At 47.8% G+C, this 20,169-nt stretch overlaps 12 non-coding genes and 1 pseudogene across 12 annotated transcripts; 8 read left to right on the top strand and 5 right to left on the bottom strand.

The window, feature by feature from the left end:
• Nucleotides 1–4,872: 4,872 nt before the first annotated feature.
• LOC135001981 (U1 spliceosomal RNA) lies at nt 4,873–5,036 on the top strand. The gene has a single exon (XR_010203284.1). It is a non-coding gene; the product is annotated as a U1 spliceosomal RNA (small nuclear RNA).
• Nucleotides 5,037–5,188: 152 nt separating this feature from the next.
• On the top strand, nt 5,189–5,351 carry LOC135001988 (U1 spliceosomal RNA). The gene has a single exon (XR_010203288.1). It is a non-coding gene; the product is annotated as a U1 spliceosomal RNA (small nuclear RNA).
• Nucleotides 5,352–6,006: 655 nt separating this feature from the next.
• On the top strand, nt 6,007–6,170 carry LOC135001975 (U1 spliceosomal RNA). Its single transcript, XR_010203278.1, has one exon. It is a non-coding gene; the product is annotated as a U1 spliceosomal RNA (small nuclear RNA).
• Nucleotides 6,171–15,913: 9,743 nt separating this feature from the next.
• LOC135001989 (U1 spliceosomal RNA) lies at nt 15,914–16,076 on the bottom strand. The gene has a single exon (XR_010203289.1). It is a non-coding gene; the product is annotated as a U1 spliceosomal RNA (small nuclear RNA).
• Nucleotides 16,077–16,228: 152 nt separating this feature from the next.
• LOC135001979 (U1 spliceosomal RNA) lies at nt 16,229–16,392 on the bottom strand. The gene has a single exon (XR_010203282.1). It is a non-coding gene; the product is annotated as a U1 spliceosomal RNA (small nuclear RNA).
• Nucleotides 16,393–17,067: 675 nt separating this feature from the next.
• LOC135001982 (U1 spliceosomal RNA) lies at nt 17,068–17,230 on the bottom strand. The gene has a single exon (XR_010203285.1). It is a non-coding gene; the product is annotated as a U1 spliceosomal RNA (small nuclear RNA).
• Nucleotides 17,231–17,382: 152 nt separating this feature from the next.
• Nucleotides 17,383–17,546, bottom strand: LOC135001974 (U1 spliceosomal RNA). Its single transcript, XR_010203277.1, has one exon. It is a non-coding gene; the product is annotated as a U1 spliceosomal RNA (small nuclear RNA).
• Nucleotides 17,547–18,139: 593 nt separating this feature from the next.
• Nucleotides 18,140–18,267, bottom strand: LOC135001993 (U1 spliceosomal RNA; annotated as a pseudogene).
• Nucleotides 18,268–18,411: 144 nt separating this feature from the next.
• Nucleotides 18,412–18,527, top strand: LOC135002007 (U5 spliceosomal RNA). Its single transcript, XR_010203302.1, has one exon. It is a non-coding gene; the product is annotated as a U5 spliceosomal RNA (small nuclear RNA).
• Nucleotides 18,528–18,797: 270 nt separating this feature from the next.
• LOC135002012 (U5 spliceosomal RNA) lies at nt 18,798–18,913 on the top strand. Its single transcript, XR_010203307.1, has one exon. It is a non-coding gene; the product is annotated as a U5 spliceosomal RNA (small nuclear RNA).
• Nucleotides 18,914–19,177: 264 nt separating this feature from the next.
• LOC135001999 (U5 spliceosomal RNA) lies at nt 19,178–19,293 on the top strand. Its single transcript, XR_010203295.1, has one exon. It is a non-coding gene; the product is annotated as a U5 spliceosomal RNA (small nuclear RNA).
• Nucleotides 19,294–19,567: 274 nt separating this feature from the next.
• Nucleotides 19,568–19,683, top strand: LOC135002001 (U5 spliceosomal RNA). The gene has a single exon (XR_010203297.1). It is a non-coding gene; the product is annotated as a U5 spliceosomal RNA (small nuclear RNA).
• Nucleotides 19,684–19,958: 275 nt separating this feature from the next.
• On the top strand, nt 19,959–20,074 carry LOC135002003 (U5 spliceosomal RNA). The gene has a single exon (XR_010203299.1). It is a non-coding gene; the product is annotated as a U5 spliceosomal RNA (small nuclear RNA).
• The last annotated feature ends 95 nt before the right edge of the window (nt 20,075–20,169 follow it).

Raw genomic sequence — 20,169 nt, 5'->3', positions numbered from 1 at the left:
CCCTGCAAGTGCTGGAAGGAGCACCCGCAGTCCAGTTCCTGATAGTCAGATTGAAGATGTCAGTGTTGAAGTACACCAGGATGAGGAGAATATGGGTGTTGCTGGCGCTGGGGAGGAAATTGACAAGGAGGATTCTGATGGTGAGGTGGTTTGTTTAAGTCAGGCACCCGGCGAGACACCTGTTGTCCGTGGGAGGAATATGGCCATTGACATGCCTGGTGAAAATACCAAAAAAATCAGCTCTTCGGTGTGGAAGTATTTCAACAGAAATGCGGACAACAGGTGTCAAGCCGTGTGTTGCCTTTGTCAAGCTGTAATAAGTAGGGGTAAGGACGTTAACCACCTCGGAACATCCTCCCTTATACGTCACCTGCAGCGCATTCATCATAAGTCAGTGACAAGTTCAAAAACTTTGGGCGACAGCGGAAGCAGTCCACTGACCAGTAAATCCCTTCCTCTTGTAACCAAGCTCACGCAAACCACCCCACCAACTCCCTCAGTGTCAATTTCCTCCTTCCCCAGGAATGCCAATAGTCCTGCAGGCCATGTCACTGGCAATTCTGACGAGTTCTCTCCTGCCTGGGATTCCTCCGATGCATCCTTGAGTGTAACGCCTACTGCTGCTGGCGCTGCTGTTGTTGCTGCTGGGAGTCGATGGTCATCCCAGAGGGGAAGTCGTAAGACCACTTTTACTACTTCCACCAAGCAATTGACTGTCCAACAGTCCTTTGCGAGGAAGATGAAATATCACAGCAGTCATCCTGCTGCAAAGCGGATAACTGAGGCCTTGGCATCCTGGGCAGTGAGAAACGTGGTTCCGGTATCCATCATTACTTCAGAGCCAACTATAGACTTGATTGAGGTACTGTGTCCCCGGTACCAAATACTATCTAGGTTCCATTTCTCTAGGCAGGCGATACCGAAAATGTACACAGACCTCAGAAAAAGACTCACCAGTGTCCTAAAAAATGCAGTTGTACCCAATGTCCACTTAACCACGGACATGTGGACAAGTGGAGCAGGGCAGACTCAGGACTATATGACTGTGACAGCCCACTGGGTAGATGTATTGACTCCCGCCGCAAGAACAGCAGCGGCGGCACCAGTAGCAGCATCTCGCAAACGCCAACTCTTTCCTAGGCAGGCTACGCTTTGTATCACCGCTTTCCAGAATACGCACACAGATGAAAACCTCTTACGGCAACTGAGGAAGATCATCACAGAATGGCTTACCCCAATTGGACTCTCCTGTGGATTTGTGGCATCGGACAACGCCAGCAATATTGTGCGTGCATTATATCTGGGCAAATTCCAGCACGTCCCATGTTTTGCACATACCTTGAATTTGGTGGTGCAGAATTATTTAAAAAACGACAGGGGCGTGCAAGAGATGCTGTCGGTGGCCACAAGAATTGCGGGACACTTTCGGCGTACAGGCACCACGTACAGAAGACTGGAGCAACACCAAAAACGCCTGAACCTGCCCTGCCATCATCTGAAGCAAGAAGTGGAAACGAGGTGGAATTCAACCCTCTATATGCTTCAGAGGATGGAGGAGCAGCAAAAGGCCATTCAAGCCTATACATCTGACCACGATATAGGAGGTGGAATGCACCTGTCTCAAGCGCAGTGGAGAATGATTTCAACGTTGTGCAAGGTTCTGCAACCTTTTGAACTTGCCACACGTGAAGTCAGTTCAGACACTGCCAGCCTGAGTCAGGTCATTCCCGTCATCAGGCTTTTGCAGAAGAAGCTGGAGACATTGAAGGAGGAGCTAAGACAGAGCGATTCCGCTAGGCATGTGGGACTTGTGGATGGAGCCCTTCATTCGCTTAACCAGGATTCACGGGTGGTCAATCTGTTGAAATCAGAGCACTACATTTTGGCCACCGTGCTCGATCCTAGATTTAAAACCTACGTTGTATCTCTCTTTCCGGCAGACACAAGTCTGCAGGGGTTCAAAGACCTGCTGGTGAGAAAATTATCAAGTCAAGCGGAACTTGATCGGTCAACAGCTCCTCCTTCACAGTCTCCCGCAATTGGGGGTGCGAGGAAAAGGCTCAGAATTCCGAGCCCACCCGCTGGCGGTGATGCAGGGCAGTCTGGAGCGACTGCTGATGCTGACATCTGGTCCGGACTGAAGGACCTGCCAACGATTACGGACATGTCGTCTACTGTCACTGCATATGATTCTCTCACCATTGAAAGAATGGTGGAGGATTATATGAGTGACCGCATCCAAGTAGGCACGTCAGACAGTCCGTACGTATACTGGCAGGAAAAAGAGGCAATTTGGAGGCCCTTGCACAAACTGGCTTTATTCTACCTAAGTTGCCCTCCCACAAGTGTGTACTCCGAAAGAGTGTTTAGTGCCGCCGCTCACCTTGTCAGCAATCGGCGTACGAGGTTACTTCCAGAAAATGTGGAGAAGATGATGTTCATTAAAATGAATTATAATCAATTGCTCCGTGGAGACATTGACCAGCAGCAATTGCCTCCACAAAGTATACAGGGAGCTGAGATGGTGGATTCCAGTGGGGACGAATTGATAATCTGTGAGGAGGGGGATGTACACGGTGATGAATCGGAGGATGATGATGAGGTGGACATCTTGCCTCTATAGAGCCAGTTTGTGCAAGGAGAGATTTATTGCTTCTTTTTTGGTGGGGGTCCAAACCAACCCGTCATTTCAGTCACAGTCGTGTGGCAGACCCTGTCACTGAAATGATGGGTTGGTTAAAGTGTGCATGTCCTGTTTATACAACATAAGGGTGGGTGGGAGGGCCCAAGGCAATTCCACCTTGCACCTCTTTTTTCTTTTATTTTTCTTTGCGTCATGTGCTGTTTGGGGAGTGTTTTTTGGAAGGGCCATCCTGCGTGACACTGCAGTGCCACTCCTAGATGGGCCAGGTGTTTGTGTCGGCCACTTGGGTCGCTGAGCTTAGTCACACAGCTACCTCATTGCGCCTCTTTTTTTCTTTGCGTCATGTGCTGTTTGGGGAGTGTTTTTTGGAAGGGCCATCCTGCGTGACACTGCAGTGACACTCCTAGATGGGCCAGGTGTTTGTGTCGTCCACTTGGGTCGCTGAGCTTAGTCACACAGCTACCTCATTGCGCCACTTTTTTTCTTTGCGTCATGTGCTGTTTGGGGAGTGTTTTTTGGAAGGGCCATCCTGCGTGACACTGCAGTGCCACTCCTAGATGGGCCAGGTGTTTGTGTCGGCCACTTGGGTCGCTGAGCTTAGTCACACAGCTACCTCATTGCGCCTCTTTTTTTCTTTGCGTCATGTGCTGTTTGGGGAGTGTTTTTGGAAGGGCCATCCTGCGTGACACTGCAGTGCCACTCCTAGATGGGCCAGGTGTTTGTGTCGGCCACTTGGGTCGCTGAGCTTAGTCACACAGCTACCTCATTGCGCCTCTTTTTTTCTTTGCGTCATGTGCTGTTTGGGGAGTGTTTTTTGGAAGGGCCATCCTGCGTGACACTGCAGTGCCACTCCTAGATGGGCCAGGTGTTTGTGTCGGCCACTTGGGTCGCTGAGCTTAGTCACACAGCTACCTCATTGCGCCTCTTTTTTTCTTTGCGTCATGTGCTGTTTGGGGAGTGTTTTTTGGAAGGGCCATCATGCGTGACACTGCAGTGCCACTCCTAGATGGGCCAGGTGTTTGTGTCGGCCACTTGGGTCACTGAGCTTAGTCATCCAGCGACCTCGGTGCAAATTTTAGGACTAAAAATAATATTGTGAGGTGTGAGGTGTTAAGAATAGACTGAAAATTAGTGGAAATTATGGTTATTGAGGTTAATAATACTTTGGGATCAAAATGACTCCCAAATTCTATGATTTAAGCTGTTTTTTAGGGTTTTTTGAAAAAAACACCCGAATCCAAAACACACCCGAATCCGACAAAAAAAATTCGGTGAGGTTTAGCCAAAACGCGTTCGAACCCAAAACACGGCCGCGGAACCGAACCCAAAACCAAAACACAAAACCCGAAAAATTTCCGGTGCACATCTCTAGTGGCCATGCCATGTCACTGTGCAGGAGCCAGCACCGCTCACACACTAGTCCCCGGTGCAGCCCCCAACCCCCGGGACACCCGGAGCAACAAAATGTAGATTCAGGCCACCAGGCCACGCCCCTACCTATGAAACCATGCCTCCTTTTTACCATTGCGCTGCTTATCTGCGCGCACTGCATTACAATCTCCCTCGCCACCTCTCTGGGTGTCACCAGTGATAGTGACACCTCTGCCATGCTTGTAGCAGCTGGTCCTAAGATCTACACCTCAAGCCCTGAGTGTTTGCCCTTGTGACTTGTTGATCATCATAGCAAAGCAGATGCTTACAGAAAACTGCAGGGGCTTAGATTGAAAATAAAAAAAATTGATGGGTATAAGGTAGAGAGGAGCGGGTTCGGTTCTCCGAGAACCGAATTCCCCACGAACCCCACGAACTCCTCCTCCGAGGCAGGCTCGGTTGTTCCCGCCTGACTCGGAAAACCTGAACAAGGGAAAATGTCATCATCCCGCTGTCGGATTCTCGCGAGATTCGGATTTCATATAAAGAGTGCAAGCATTCCTGGGGGAAGGCCTGCAGCAGATGGATTTGCATATGGTGATGTCATCCAAGCAGTGGGTCAAAGTTGGCTTCAGAAACAAACAGGAATGCTTGCACTAGTTGTTGCATTTGGTTTGTTGTTTGGGGGTGCTTCAGTATTAGGCAGCCTTCTGCCCTCCCATGTTCATCTGAAAATATGTGTTCTCCCTGCAGTTGTTGTCCCCAGATGAGAGTTCCCTTGTGCTGCCTCAGTTGAATCTCCTTTACTTGACAGAGATGTGCCTGAGCAGCGGCCCTCCCCAGCCCTATCCCAAATCATACTTATTTTGCATATGAGATACCATGGTCATGAAGATTATTCTCCCAGGGTGAGGTTCATTCATTGCATTCTGGGTATGCTGACCCCTGTGATTTCCCCAAATGTGGGTAACTCGACTGCATTATTTGTGGTAGTGGGGGACTGTGTTTGTGTTTTCCTCTGGTCAGCTCTGGTAAAAGTCAGATTTCTTTGTTTCAGATCTTCCTCTAGCCTTGTTCTTCTTTCGAGAGTTCCCTTGTGCTGCCTCAGTTGGATCTCCTTCACTTGACAGGGGGGTGCCCGAGCAGCGACCCTCCCCAGCTCAAGCCCAACTCCTACTTACCTGCCAGGTGAGATACTATGATCATGAAGGTGCTTCTTCCAGGGCAAGGCTCACCCATTGCACTCTGGGTGTGCTGCCCCTGCGATTTCCCCAAATGTGGGAAACTTGACTGCATAATTTGTGTTTCCCCTGGTCGGCTCTCGTATAATTCAGATCTCTTTGTCTCAGGTCTCTCTCCAGCCTAGTTTGCTGTCTGTTTCCACTTCTTTTTTCTTGAGCCCCTCCCTTTTATACCCTTGTGCACTATCCTGACTTCTCCTCCTGTCTGCTTACTTTGTGCCTTCCAATGCACAATGCAAACTACACACCCTTTTACTTGCCTTACAGAGCAGCTCTGGAGCTGTTACAGTGCCAAGCTGCTGTAAGAAATCAGCTTGAATGCTTCAGGGGCTGGGGCATTGTCAACATGAGCCCCACACCGAAGGAGGGTGGGGGTGTTTAATGCGAACTAAGGGTCATCCAAGCGCCGCAAAAGGCCGCCATGCCCTGCATACCCCTTTTCTCTTTTCATATGCAGATGAGGGATCCAGCCAACTTTGGCCCACTGCTTGGATGACATCACCGTATGCAAATCCGTCTTCTGCAGAACTTCCCCCAGGAATGCTTGTACTAGTTGTTGCATTTGGTTTGTTGTTTGGGGGTGCTTCAGTATTAGGCAGCCTTCTGCCCTCCCATGTTCATCTGAAAATATGTGTTCTCCCTGCAGTTGTTGTCCCCAGATGAGAGTTCCCTTGTGCTGCCTCAGTTGAATCTCCTTTACTTGACAGAGATGTGCCTGAGCAGCGGCCCTCCCCAGCCCTATCCCAAATCATACTTATTTTGCATAGGCGATACCATGGTCATGAAGATTGTTCTCCCAGGGTGAGGTTCATTCATTGCATTCTGGGTATGCTGACCCCTGTGATTTCCCCAAATGTGGGAAACTCGACTGCATTATTTGTGGTAGTGGGGGACTGTGTTTGTGCTTTCCTCTGGTCAGCTCTGGTAAAAGTCAGATTTCTTTGTCTCAGATCTTCCTCTAGCCTTGTTCTTCTTTCGAGAGTTCCCTTGTGCTGCCTCAGTTGGATCTCCTTCATTTGACAGGGGGTGCCCGAGCAGCAATCCTCCACAGCTCTGGCCCAACTCCTACTTACCTGCCAGGTGAGATACTATGATCTTCACTGTTAGGGCAATCAGGATGTGGAATTCCCTGCCAGGGAAGGTGGTAATGGCGGACTCTGTAATTGGATTTAAAAAAGGAATGGATACATTTCTGAATGAAAAAGCTATCCAAGGTTATAATACTTAAAATATCAACATGGTTAATCCGGGGGTAACATGAGTTGTAGTAGCTAACTAGTCATAAAACATTATTCAGCTAGTATGTAGAATCATCACAACTTAAAACAGGTTGAACACGATGGGCAATTTGCCTCTATTCAACCTCAAAAACTATGTTACTATATGTTACTATATTACTATGTTACTGTAGTATACAGAACACCACAATGCAATGAGCAGTGATAGTGAGCACTGATGAGGATACTAGAACTGACACTGAGCAGCAAGATGCAGCACTGGACTATTAGTAATGTACTGTAGTATGCTGAGCACAACAATGCAGCACAAGACAATGAGCAGTGATACTGAGCACTGATGAGGATACTACTGAGAACTGACACTGAGCAGGAGAGACACACTACTAGTATTACTGAGCAGCAATAAGTATCCACTGATACTGAGCACTGATATTGAGATTTCCACTGAGAGAACATAGCCACGTCCTCTCCGCTCTCTCTTCAATGCACGAGTAAAAATGGCGGCAACGCGCAGCTCTTTATATGGAATCCGAATCTCGCGAGAATCCGACAGCGGGATGATGACATTTTCCCTTGTTCAGGTTTTCCGAGTCAGGCGGGAACAACCGAGCCTGCCTCGGAGGAGGAGTTCGTGGGGTTCGTGGGGAATTCGGTTCTCGGAGAACCGAACCCGCTCCTCTCTACCTTATACCCATCAATTTTTTTTATTTTCAATCTAAGCCCCTGCAGTTTTCTGTAAGCATCTGCTTTGCTATGATGATCAACAAGTCACAAGGGCAAACACTCAGGGCTTGAGGTGTAGATCTTAGGACCAGCTGCTACAAGCATGGCAGAGGTGTCACTATCACTGGTGACACCCAGAGAGGTGGCGAGGGAGATTGTAATGCAGTACGCGCAGATAAGCAGCGCAATGGTAAAAAGGAGGCATGGTTTCATAGGTAGGGGCGTGGCCTGGTGGCCTGAATCTACATTTTGTTGCTCCGGGTGTCCCGGGGGTTGGGGGCTGCACCGGGGACTAGTGTGTGAGCGGTGCTGGCTCCTGCACAGTGACATGGCATGGCCACTAGAGATGTGCACCGGAAATTTTTCGGGTTTTGTGTTTTGGTTTTGGGTTCGGTTCCGCGGCCGTGTTTTGGGTTCGAACGCGTTTTGGCTAAACCTCACCGAATTTTTTTTGTCGGATTCGGGTGTGTTTTGGATTCGGGTGTTTTTTTCAAAAAACCCTAAAAAACAGCTTAAATCATAGAATTTGGGAGTCATTTTGATCCCAAAGTATTATTAACCTCAATAACCATAATTTCCACTAATTTTCAGTCTATTCTTAACACCTCACACCTCACAATATTATTTTTAGTCCTAAAATTTGCACCGAGGTCGCTGGATGACTAAGCTAAGTGACCCAAGTGGCCGACACAAACACCTGGCCCATCTAGGAGTGGCACTGCAGTGTCACGCATGATGGCCCTTCCAAAAAACACTCCCCAAACAGCACATGACGCAAAGAAAAAAAGAGGCGCAATGAGGTAGCTGTGTGACTAAGCTCAGCGACCCAAGTGGCCGACACAAACACCTGGCCCATCTAGGAGTGGCACTGCAGTGTCACGCAGGATGGCCCTTCCAAAAAACACTCCCCAAACAGCACATGACGCAAAGAAAAAAAGAGGCGCAATGAGGTAGCTGTGTGACTAAGCTCAGCGACCCAAGTGGCCGACACAAACACCTGGCCCATCTAGGAGTGGCACTGCAGTGTCACGCAGGATGGCCCTTCCAGAAACACTCCCCAAACAGCACATGACGCAAAGAAAAAAAGAGGCGCAATGAGGTAGCTGTGTGACTAAGCTCAGCGACCCAAGTGGCCGACACAAACACCTGGCCCATCTAGGAGTGGCACTGCAGTGTCACGCAGGATGGCCCTTCCAAAAAACACTCCCCAAACAGCACATGACGCAAAGAAAAAAAGTGGCGCAATGAGGTAGCTGTGTGACTAAGCTCAGCGACCCAAGTGGACGACACAAACACCTGGCCCATCTAGGAGTGTCACTGCAGTGTCACGCAGGATGGCCCTTCCAAAAAACACTCCCCAAACAGCACATGACGCAAAGAAAAAAAGAGGCGCAATGAGGTAGCTGTGTGACTAAGCTCAGCGACCCAAGTGGCCGACACAAACACCTGGCCCATCTAGGAGTGGCACTGCAGTGTCACGCAGGATGGCCCTTCCAAAAAACACTCCCCAAACAGCACATGACGCAAAGAAAAATAAAAGAAAAAAGAGGTGCAAGGTGGAATTGCCTTGGGCCCTCCCACCCACCCTTATGTTGTATAAACAGGACATGCACACTTTAACCAACCCATCATTTCAGTGACAGGGTCTGCCACACGACTGTGACTGAAATGACGGGTTGGTTTGGACCCCCACCAAAAAAGAAGCAATAAATCTCTCCTTGCACAAACTGGCTCTATAGAGGCAAGATGTCCACCTCATCATCATCCTCCGATTCATCACCGTGTACATCCCCCTCCTCACAGATTATCAATTCGTCCCCACTGGAATCCACCATCTCAGCTCCCTGTATACTTTGTGGAGGCAATTGCTGCTGGTCAATGTCTCCACGGAGCAATTGATTATAATTCATTTTAATGAACATCATCTTCTCCACATTTTCTGGAAGTAACCTCGTACGCCGATTGCTGACAAGGTGAGCGGCGGCACTAAACACTCTTTCGGAGTACACACTTGTGGGAGGGCAACTTAGGTAGAATAAAGCCAGTTTGTGCAAGGGCCTCCAAATTGCCTCTTTTTCCTGCCAGTATACGTACGGACTGTCTGACGTGCCTACTTGGATGCGGTCACTCATATAATCCTCCACCATTCTTTCAATGGTGAGAGAATCATATGCAGTGACAGTAGACGACATGTCCGTAATCGTTGGCAGGTCCTTCAGTCCGGACCAGATGTCAGCATCAGCAGTCGCTCCAGACTGCCCTGCATCACCGCCAGCGGTTGGGCTCGGAATTCTGAGCCTTTTCCTCGCACCCCCAATTGCGGGAGACTGTGAAGGAGGAGCTGTTGACCGATCAAGTTCCGCTTGACTTGATAATTTTCTCACCAGCAGGTCTTTGAACCCCTGCAGACTTGTGTCTGCCGGAAAGAGAGACACAACGTAGGTTTTAAATCTAGGATCGAGCACGGTGGCCAAAATGTAGTGCTCTGATTTCAACAGATTGACCACCCGTGAATCCTGGTTAAGCGAATGAAGGGCTCCATCCACAAGTCCCACATGCCTAGCGGAATCGCTCTGTCTTAGCTCCTCCTTCAATGTCTCCAGCTTCTTCTGCAAAAGCCTGATGACGGGAATGACCTGACTCAGGCTGGCAGTGTCTGAACTGACTTCACGTGTGGCAAGTTCAAAAGGTTGCAGAACCTTGCACAACGTTGAAATCATTCTCCACTGCGCTTGAGACAGGTGCATTCCACCTCCTATATCGTGGTCAGATGTATAGGCTTGAATGGCCTTTTGCTGCTCCTCCATCCTCTGAAGCATATAGAGGGTTGAATTCCACCTCGTTTCCACTTCTTGCTTCAGATGATGGCAGGGCAGGTTCAGGCGTTTTTGGTGTTGCTCCAGTCTTCTGTACGTGGTGCCTGTACGCCGAAAGTGTCCCGCAATTCTTGTGGCCACCGACAGCATCTCTTGCACGCCCCTGTCGTTTTTTAAATAATTCTGCACCACCAAATTCAAGGTATGTGCAAAACATGGGACGTGCTGGAATTTGCCCAGATATAATGCACGCACAATATTGCTGGCGTTGTCCGATGCCACAAATCCACAGGAGAGTCCAATTGGGGTAAGCCATTCTGTGATGATCTTCCTCAGTTGCCGTAAGAGGTTTTCATCTGTGTGCGTATTCTGGAAAGCGGTGATACAAAGCGTAGCCTGCCTAGGAAAGAGTTGGCGTTTGCGAGATGCTGCTACTGGTGCCGCCGCTGCTGTTCTTGCGGCGGGAGTCAATGCATCTACCCAGTGGGCTGTCACAGTCATATAGTCCTGAGTCTGCCCTGCTCCACTTGTCCACATGTCCGTGGTTAAGTGGACATTGGGTACAACTGCATTTTTTAGGACACTGGTGAGTCTTTCTCTGAGGTCTGTGTACATTTTTGGTATCGCCTGCCTAGAGAAATGGAACCTAGATAGTATTTGGTACCGGGGACACAGTACCTCAATCAAGTCTATAGTTGGCTCTGAAGTAATGATGGATACCGGAACCACGTTTCTCACTGCCCAGGATGCCAAGGCCTCAGTTATCCGCTTTGCAGCAGGATGACTGCTGTGATATTTCATCTTCCTCGCAAAGGACTGTTGGACAGTCAATTGCTTGGTGGAAGTAGTAAAAGTGGTCTTACGACTTCCCCTCTGGGATGACCATCGACTCCCAGCAGCAACAACAGCAGCGCCAGCAGCAGTAGGCGTTACACTCAAGGATGCATCGGAGGAATCCCAGGCAGGAGAGAACTCGTCAGAATTGCCAGTGACATGGCCTGCAGGACTATTGGCATTCCTGGGGAAGGAGGAAATTGACACTGAGGGAGTTGGTGGGGTGGTTTGCGTGAGCTTGGTTACAAGAGGAAGGGATTTACTGGTCAGTGGACTGCTTCCGCTGTCGCCCAAAGTTTTTGAACTTGTCACTGACTTATGATGAATGCGCTGCAGGTGACGTATAAGGGAGGATGTTCCGAGGTGGTTAACGTCCTTACCCCTACTTATTACAGCTTGACAAAGGCAACACACGGCTTGACACCTGTTGTCCGCATTTCTGTTGAAATACTTCCACACCGAAGAGCTGATTTTTTTGGTATTTTCACCAGGCATGTCAATGGCCATATTCCTCCCACGGACAACAGGTGTCTCGCCGGGTGCCTGACTTAAACAAACCACCTCACCATCAGAATCCTCCTTGTCAATTTCCTCCCCAGCGCCAGCAACACCCATATTCTCCTCATCCTGGTGTACTTCAACACTGACATCTTCAATCTGACTATCAGGAACTGGACTGCGGGTGCTCCTTCCAGCACTTGCAGGGGGCGTGCAAATGGTGGAAGGTGCATGCTCTTCACGTCCAGTGTTGGGAAGGTCAGGCATCGCAACCGACACAATTGGACTCTCCTTGTGGATTTGTGATTTTGAAGAACGCACAGTTCTTTGCTGTGCTTTTGCCAGCTTAAGTCTTTTCATTTTTCTAGCGAGAGGCTGAGTGCTTCCATCCTCATGTGAAGCTGAACCACTAGCCATGAAGATAGGCCAGGGCCTCAGCCGTTCCTTGCCACTCCGTGTGGTAAATGGCATATTGGCAAGTTTACGCTTCTCCTCCGACGATTTTTATTTAGATTTTTGAGTCATTTTTTACTGATCTTTTGTGTTTTGGATTTTACATGCTCTGTACTATGACATTGGGCATCGGCCTTGGCAGACGACGTTGATGGAATTTCATCGTCTCGGCCATGACTAGTGGCAGCAGCTTCAGCACGAGGTGGAAGTGGATCTTGATCTTTCCCTATTTTTGGAACCTCAACATTTTTGTTCTCCATATTTTAATAGGCACAACTAAAAGGCACCTCAGGTAAACAATGGAGATGGATGGATACTAGTATACTTATGGATGACGAGTGACTGACGACACAGAGGTAGCTACAGCCGTGGACTACCGTACTGCGTCTGCTAGTATAGAGATGATAATTAATGATATAAAAAAAATATATATATAACTACTGTAGGTATATATAATATAATGACGGACCTGGTGGACACTGTCAGCAGACTGCTAAACTACTAGTATGAAGAAGATAGAAAAAAACTTCCACCACAGGTAGGTAGGTATACAATTATGGACGAGCACTGACGACACAGAGATAGCCACAGCCGTGGCCTACCGTACTGCGTCTGCTAGTATAGAGATGATAATTAATGATATAAAAAAAAATATATATAACTACTGTAGGTATATATAATATAATGACGGACCTGGTGGACACTGTCAGCAGACTGCTAAACTACTAGTATGAAGAAGATAGAAAAAAAAAACCACCACAGTTAGGTATACAATTATGGACGAGTGACGACACAGAGGTAGGTACAGCCGTGGACTACCGTACTGCGTCTGCTAGTATAGATAATATACTAAATATATTACTACTGTAGGTATATAATATAATGACGGACCTGGTGGACACTGTCAGCAGACTCCTAAACTACTAGTATGAAGAAGATAGAAAAAAAAACCCCACCACAGGTAGGTATACAATTATGGACGAGCACTGACGACACAGAGGTAGGTACAGCCGTGGACTACCGTACTGCATCTGCTAGTATAGATAATATAATAAATATATTACTACTGTAGGTATATAATATAATGACGGACCTGGTGGACACTGTCAGCAGACTGCTAAACTACTAGTATGAAGAAGATAAAAAAAAAAACCCACCACAGGTAGGTAGGTATACAATTATGGACGAGCACTGACGACACAGAGATAGCCACAGCCGTGGACTACCGTACTGCGTCTGCTAGTATAGATAATATAATAAATATATTACTACTGTAGGTATATAATATAATGATGGACCTGGTGGACACTGTCAGTAGACTCCTAAACTACTAGTATGAAGAAGATAGAAAAAAAAAACCCACCACAGGTAGGTAGGTATACAATTATGGACGAGCACTGACGACACAGAGATAGCCACAGCCGTGGACTACCGTACTGCGTCTGCTAATATAGAGATGATAAAGATGAAAAAAAAAATATAACACTACTGCAGGTAAATATTTATATAATATATGTATGACGGACCTGCTGGACACTGTCAGCAGAATGCATTTATAGAATAAAAAAAAAACACCACAGGAGTGTTTAACTTTTTCAGGCAGACAATATACTGGTGGTCACACTGGCAGCAAAAGTGTGCACTGTACTCCTGCTATAACTGCTCCCCAGTCTCCCCCACAATTAAGCTGTGTGAGCAGTGAGCACTCAGCACAGTCAGATATACATAGATGATATATCATGCAGCACACTGAGGCTGAGCACAGATATGGTATGTGTATCGTTTTTTTTCAGGCAGAGAACGGATTATAAATAATAAAACTGGTGGTCACTATCAGCAAAACTCTGCACTACTGAGTACTCCTGACAAGTTCAACTGCTCCCCAAATTAGTAGTAAATCAAATGTCACTCGTCTCTATCTTCTAATCTAAACGGAGAGGACGCCAGCCACGTCCTCTCCCTATCAATCTCAATGCACGTGTGAAAATGGCGGCGACGCGCGGCTCCTTATATAGAATCCAAGTCTCGTGAGAATCCGACAGCGGGATGATGACGTTCGGGCGCGCTCGGGTTAACCGAGCAAGGCGAGAGGATCCGAGTCTGCTCGGACCCGAGCAAAAAAGGGTGAAGTTCGGGCGGGTTCGGATTCCGAGGAACCGAACCCGCTCATCTCTTATGGCCACCCAGCATGACGCCTCCCTTCTTGACCATGCTGTAATTGCAGTCGCACTGCAGTTCAGCGTGATCATAAAAAATGGTGTAGCCTCCTGCTGGTGCAGACTGTATGTGCGCGCAGGAAGCCGCCACCATTTTTGTGATCACAGCGGCTGAATGTGATGTCATACAGCTGCTGTGACCACGCCCCCTGTGTCTCCTCCATTGCAGACCCCATTTTGAAGCCTTGCCCCCGCACCGCTCCATCCCTGACTTGGAAATGGAGTGTTGCTGACCCCCCTCTCCCCCTCTGCCCCGATTGACAGGCAGAGGCGATCGCATTCTCTGCGGGGTGCCGCAGAAAATGCAGGCACATGCGTATGCTCTTAGCAATTTTTGCAGTTGGATCACTTATTGTGATTGCAATCCAACCTGAATCAGGCCCTATTACCTATCACAATGCGCTGCGGGCAGTACAAAATTGGTTTAATATAGGAGAAAAACCCCCAGACCTGTGCTCCTTAACTGTACCTGGTGGCTAGTGGAGCGGCTGCCCAGTAATCAGTGTCCACGCCAGTGCGCACACGGTCCACCCCCTACGGCCACGCTCCCCTTCATCAGCGGCCTCGTGATCCGGAAGGGCGGTGTGTGTGTGACTGACCTTAGGAAGAAACCGGAGCCTCCGCTGCAGTGACCCAGCAACCAGGGCACGGGAGTATACAGTGCCGCTGGGAGTGATGAAGCTGCAGTAAAGATGTCTATTAGACCTAGCCTGCTGCAGCCCTTGTAGATTCTCATAAAACAAGTTCTTCTTTTCTTGTCAAAATGAATAGCTAAGAATTGGCTTCCTGAGGCAGGCCCCTGTTAAGTGGCCTGCTACTGAAGGCACCAACTACAAACTGAGCTCCCTGTTCATGGAAGCGGGGTTATAGAGGAGGATGCGCTGAGCATCTTGGGAACAGTCAAAAGCTTTGAGTCGGTTGGTGCCTCAGATCAAGATCCTACTCTACACCCCAATGTGAATCCTTGTGGAGTCCTGTGTACCCCACAGAAGAAATTAATGTGTCACACCCATTGGCAGCAACCTTAGAATAGCTGCTGATGGGCACAATTGAGAAAGGAAGGGGGGGGGGGACATTTGAATCCAGCACATAGATGCAATTCAAATATGTAATTTGTACCTTCCTATTTTAAAATATAATGGATGAACTTCACCCTGTGAGAACAATCTTCATGATCAAGAGATCTCATATGCAAAATAAGTATGAGTTGGGATAGGGCTGGGGAGGGTGGCTGCTCGGGCAGCCCCTCCCCCATCAAGTTAAGGAGATTCAACTGAGGAAGCACAAGGGAACTCTCGTCTGGGGACAACAACTGCAGGGAGACCACATCTTTTCAGATGAACATGGGAGGGCGGAAGGCTGCCTAATACTGAAGCACCATCAAATATCAAACCATATGCAACAACTAGTACAAGCATTCCTGGGGGAAGGTCTGCAGCAGACGGATTTGCATACGGTGATGTCATCCAAGCAGTGGGCCAAAGTTGGCTGGAACCCTCATCTGCATATGAAAAGAGAAAAGGGGCATGCAGGGCATGGCGGCCTTTTGCGGTGCTTGGATGACCCCTAGTTCGCATTAAACACCCCCACCCTCCTTTGGTGTGGGGCTCATGTTGGCTATGCCCCAGCCCCTGAAGCATTCAAGCTGATTTCTTGCAGCAGCTGGGCACTGTAACAGCTCCAGAGCTGCTCTGTAAGGCAACTAAAAGGGTGTGGGCCCTGCAGCACTACCTGTAGTTCGCATTGTGCGTTGGAAGGCACAAAGTAAGCAGACGGGAGAAGTCAGGATAGTGCGCAAGGGCATAGAAGGGAGTGGCTCCAGAAAAGAGAAGTGGAAACAGACAGCAAACTAGGCTGGAGAGAGACCTGAGACAAAGAGATCTGAATTATACGAGAGCCGACCAGGGGAAACACAAATTATGCAATCAAGTTTCCCACATTTGGGGAAATCACAGGAGCAGCACACCCAGAGTGCAATGGGTGAGCCTTGCCCTGGGAGAAGCACCTTCATGATCATAGTATCTCACCTGGCAGGTAAGTAGGAGTTGGGCTAGAGCTGGGGAGGGTCACTGCTCGGGCACCCCCCTGTCAAGTGAAGGAGATCCAACTGAGGCAGCACAAGGGAACTCTCGAAAGAAGAACAAGGCTAGAGGAATATATGAGACAAAGAAATCTGACTTTTACCAGAGCTGACCAGAGGAAAACACAAACACAGTCCCCCACTACCACAAAAAATGCAGGCGAGTTTCCCACATTTGGGGAAATCACAGGGGTCAGCATACCCAGAATGCAATGAATGAACCTCACCCTGGGTGAACAATCTTCATGACCATGGTGTCTCCTATGCAAAATAAGTATGATTTGGGATAGGGCTGGGAGGGCCGCTGGGAGGGCACATCTCTGTCAAGTAAAGGAGATTCAACTGAGGCAGCACAAGGGAACTCTCATCTGGGGACAACAACTGCAGGGAGAACACATATTTTCAGATGAACATGGGAGGGCAGAAGGCTGCCTAATACTGAAGCACCCCCAAACAACAAACCAAATGCAACAACTAGTGCAAGCATTCCTGGGGCAAGGCCTGCAGCAGATGGATTTGCATATGGTGATGTCATCCAAGCAGTGGGTCAAAGTTGGCTTCAACCCTCATCTGCATATGAAAAGAGAAAAGGGGCGTGCAGGGCATGGCGGCCTTTTGCGGTGCTTGGATTACCCCTAGTTCGCATTAAACACCCCCACCCACCTTTGGTGTGGGGCTCATGTTGGCCATGCCCCATCCCCTGAAGCATTCAAGCTGATTTCTTGCAGCAGCTGGGCACTGTAACAGCACCAGAGCTGCTCTTTAAGGCAAGTAAAAGATTGTGTGGGCCCTGCAGCACTACCTGTAGTTTGCATTGTGCATTGGAAGGCACAAAGTAAGCAGACGGGAGGAGAAGTCAGGATAGTGCACAAGGGTATAGAAGGGAGGGGCTCAAGATAAAAGAAGTGGAAACAGACAGCAAACTAGGCTGGAGAAAGACCTGAGACAAAGAGATCTGAATTATACGAGAGCCGACCAGAGGAAACACAAATTATGCAGTCAAGTGTCCCACATTTGGGGAAATCGTAGGAGCAGCACACCCAGAGTGCAATGGGTGAGCCTTGCCCTGGGAGAAGCACCTTCCTGATCATAGTATCTCACCTGGCAGGTAAGTAGGAGTTGGGCTAGAGCTGGGGAGGGTCGCTGCTCGGGCACCCCCCTGTCAAGTGAAGGAGATCCACCTGAGGCAGCACAAGGGAACTCTCGAAAGAAGAACAAGGCTAGAGGAAAATCTGAGACAAAGAAATCTGAGTTTTAACAGAGCTGACCAGAGGAAAGCACAAACACAGTCCCCCACTACCACAAATAATGCAGTCGAGTTTCCCACATTTGGGTAAATCACAGGGGTCAGCATACCCAAAATGCAATGAATGAACCTCACCCTGGGAGAACAATCTTCATGACCATGGTATCTCCTATGCAAAATAAGTATGATTTGGGATAGGGCTGGGGAGGGCCGCTGCTCATGCACATCTCTGTCAAGTAAAGGAGATTCAACTGAGGCAGCACAAGGGAACTCTCATCTGGGGACAACAACTGCAGGGAGAACACATATTTTCAGATGAACATGGGAGGGCAGAAGGCTGCCTAATACTGAAGCACCCCCAAACAACAAACCAAATGCAACAACTAGTGCAAGCATTCCTGGGGGAAGTTCTGCAGAAGACGGATTTGCATACGGTGATGTCATCCAAGCAGTGGGCCAAAGTTGGCTGGAACCCTCATCTGCATATGAAAAGAGAAAAGGGGTATGCAGGGCATGGCGGCCTTTTGCGGCGCTTGGATGACCCTTAGTTCGCATTAAACACCCCCACCCTCCTTCGGTGTGGGGCTCATGTTGGCCATGCCCCATCCCCTGAAGCATTCAAGCTGATTTCTTGCAGCAGCTTGGCACTGTATCAGCTCCAGAGCTGCTCTGTAAGGCAAGTAAAAGGGTGTGGGCCCTGCAGCACTACCTGTAGTTTGCATTGTGCATTGGAAGGCACAAAGTAAGCAGACAGGAGGAGAAGTCAGGATAGTGCACAAGGGTATAAAAGCGAGTTTCCCACATTTGGGAAAATCACAGGGGTCAGCATACCCAGAATGCAATGAATGAACCTCACCCTGGGAGAACAATCTTCATGACCATGGTATCTCCTATGCAAAATAAGTATGATTTGGGATAGGGCTGGGGAGGGCCGCTGCTCAGGCACATCTCTGTCAAGTAAAGGAGATTCAACTGAGGCAGCACAAGGGAACTCTCATCTGGGGACAACAACTGCAGGGAGAACACATATTTTCAGATAAAAATCTTGGTCATGCTCTGGTTTCTCTTCAGAACGAACAAATCTTTCACCTTTTATTAAAGATTTCCGTGGAGAGGAGCAAAACCGAGTTTTATCTCAATTTTTGCATGCCCCATCTTTTTGGGGTTTCTTTTATCGGTTTAAAGATAGAATGAGTGTGCTTTAATGTAAGCTCATTTGCATAGAAATGACAGTAAATGTTTGTTTCTTTTCAAACAGAACTTTCTTGACCATGCTACTTGCTTGAAAGATCTGGGAGCACATGGAATACAGTACAAACCATGCTTATAGCAAGGAGAAGCCAGGTGAGAAATCTGCTTACTTTCAAGTTGGGCGCTCACTTTGATCTGAATGAGGACTGCTGGCACAGCATTTAGGCGACAGGTGGAATCTTGGTCATGCTCTGGTTTCTCTTCAGAACGAACAAATCTTTCGCCATTTATTAAAGATTTCTGTGGAGAGGAGCAAAACTGAGTTTTATCTCAATTTTTGCATGCCCCATATTATTGGGGTTTCTTTTATCAGTTTCTTGTTAGCTTTAATGTAAGTTTATTTGCATAACAATGACTATAAATGTCTGTTTCTTTTCAAGCAGAACTTTCTTGACCATTCTAATTGCTTGAAAGATCTGGGAGCACATGGAAAAGAGTACAAACCATGCTTATAGCAAGGGGAAGCCTGGTGAGAAATCTGCTTTCTTTCTTTCAAATTGGGTGCTCACTTTGCGCTGAATGAGGACTGCTGGCATGGCACTCAGGCGACAGGTGGAATCTTAGTCATACTCTGGTTTCTCTTCAAAACGAACAGATCTTTCGCCTTTTACTAAAGATTTCCGTGGAGAGGAGCAAAACTGAGTTTTATCTCAATTTTTGCATGCTCCGTCTTATTGGGGTTTCTTTTATCGGTTTAAAGATAGAACGAGTGTGCTTTAATGTAAGCTCATTTGCATAGAAATGACAGTAAATGTTTGTTTCTTTTCAAACAGAACTTTCTTGACTATACTAAATGCTTGAAAGATCTGGGAGCACATGGAAAAGAGTACAAACCATGTTTATAGCAAGGGGAAGCCTGGTGAGAAATCTGCTTTCTTTCTTTCAAATTGGGTGCTCACTTTGAGCTGAATGAGGACTGCTGGCATGGCACTCAGGCGACAGGTGGAATCTTGGTCATGTTCTGGTTTCTCTTCAGAACGAACAAATCTTTCGCCTTTTACTAAAGATTTCCGTGGAGAGGAGCAAAACTGAGTTTTATCTCAATTTTTGCATGCCCCATCTTATTGGGATTTTATTTTATCGGTTTAAAGATAGAACGAGTGTGCTTTAATGTAAGCTCATTTGCATAGAAATGACAGTAAATGTTTGTTTCTTTTCAAACAGAACTTTCTTGACCACACTAATTGCTTGAAAGATCTGGGAGCACATGGAAAAGAGTACAAACCATGTTTATAGCAAGGGGAAGCCTGGTGAGAAATCTGCTTTCTTTCTTTCAAATTGGGTGCTCACTTTGAGCTGAATGAGGATTGCTGGCATGGCACTCAGGCGACAGGTGGAATCTTGGTCATGCTCTGGTTTCTCTTCAAAACGAACAGATCTTTCGCCTTTTACTAAAGATTTCCGTGGAGAGGAGCAAAACTGAGTTTTATCTCAATTTTTGCATGCTCCGTCTTATTGGGGTTTCTTTTATCGGTTTAAAGATAGAACGAGTGTGCTTTAATGTAAGCTCATTTGCATAGAAATGACAGTAAATGTTTGTTTCTTTTCAAACAGAACT

Source organism: Pseudophryne corroboree, unplaced genomic scaffold, assembly GCF_028390025.1.
Source record: "Pseudophryne corroboree isolate aPseCor3 unplaced genomic scaffold, aPseCor3.hap2 scaffold_1696, whole genome shotgun sequence".
NCBI lineage: Eukaryota > Metazoa > Chordata > Amphibia > Anura > Myobatrachidae > Pseudophryne > Pseudophryne corroboree.
Note: the sequence above shows the minus strand (reverse complement) of the source record. Positions and strands in the feature narration are given on the sequence as shown.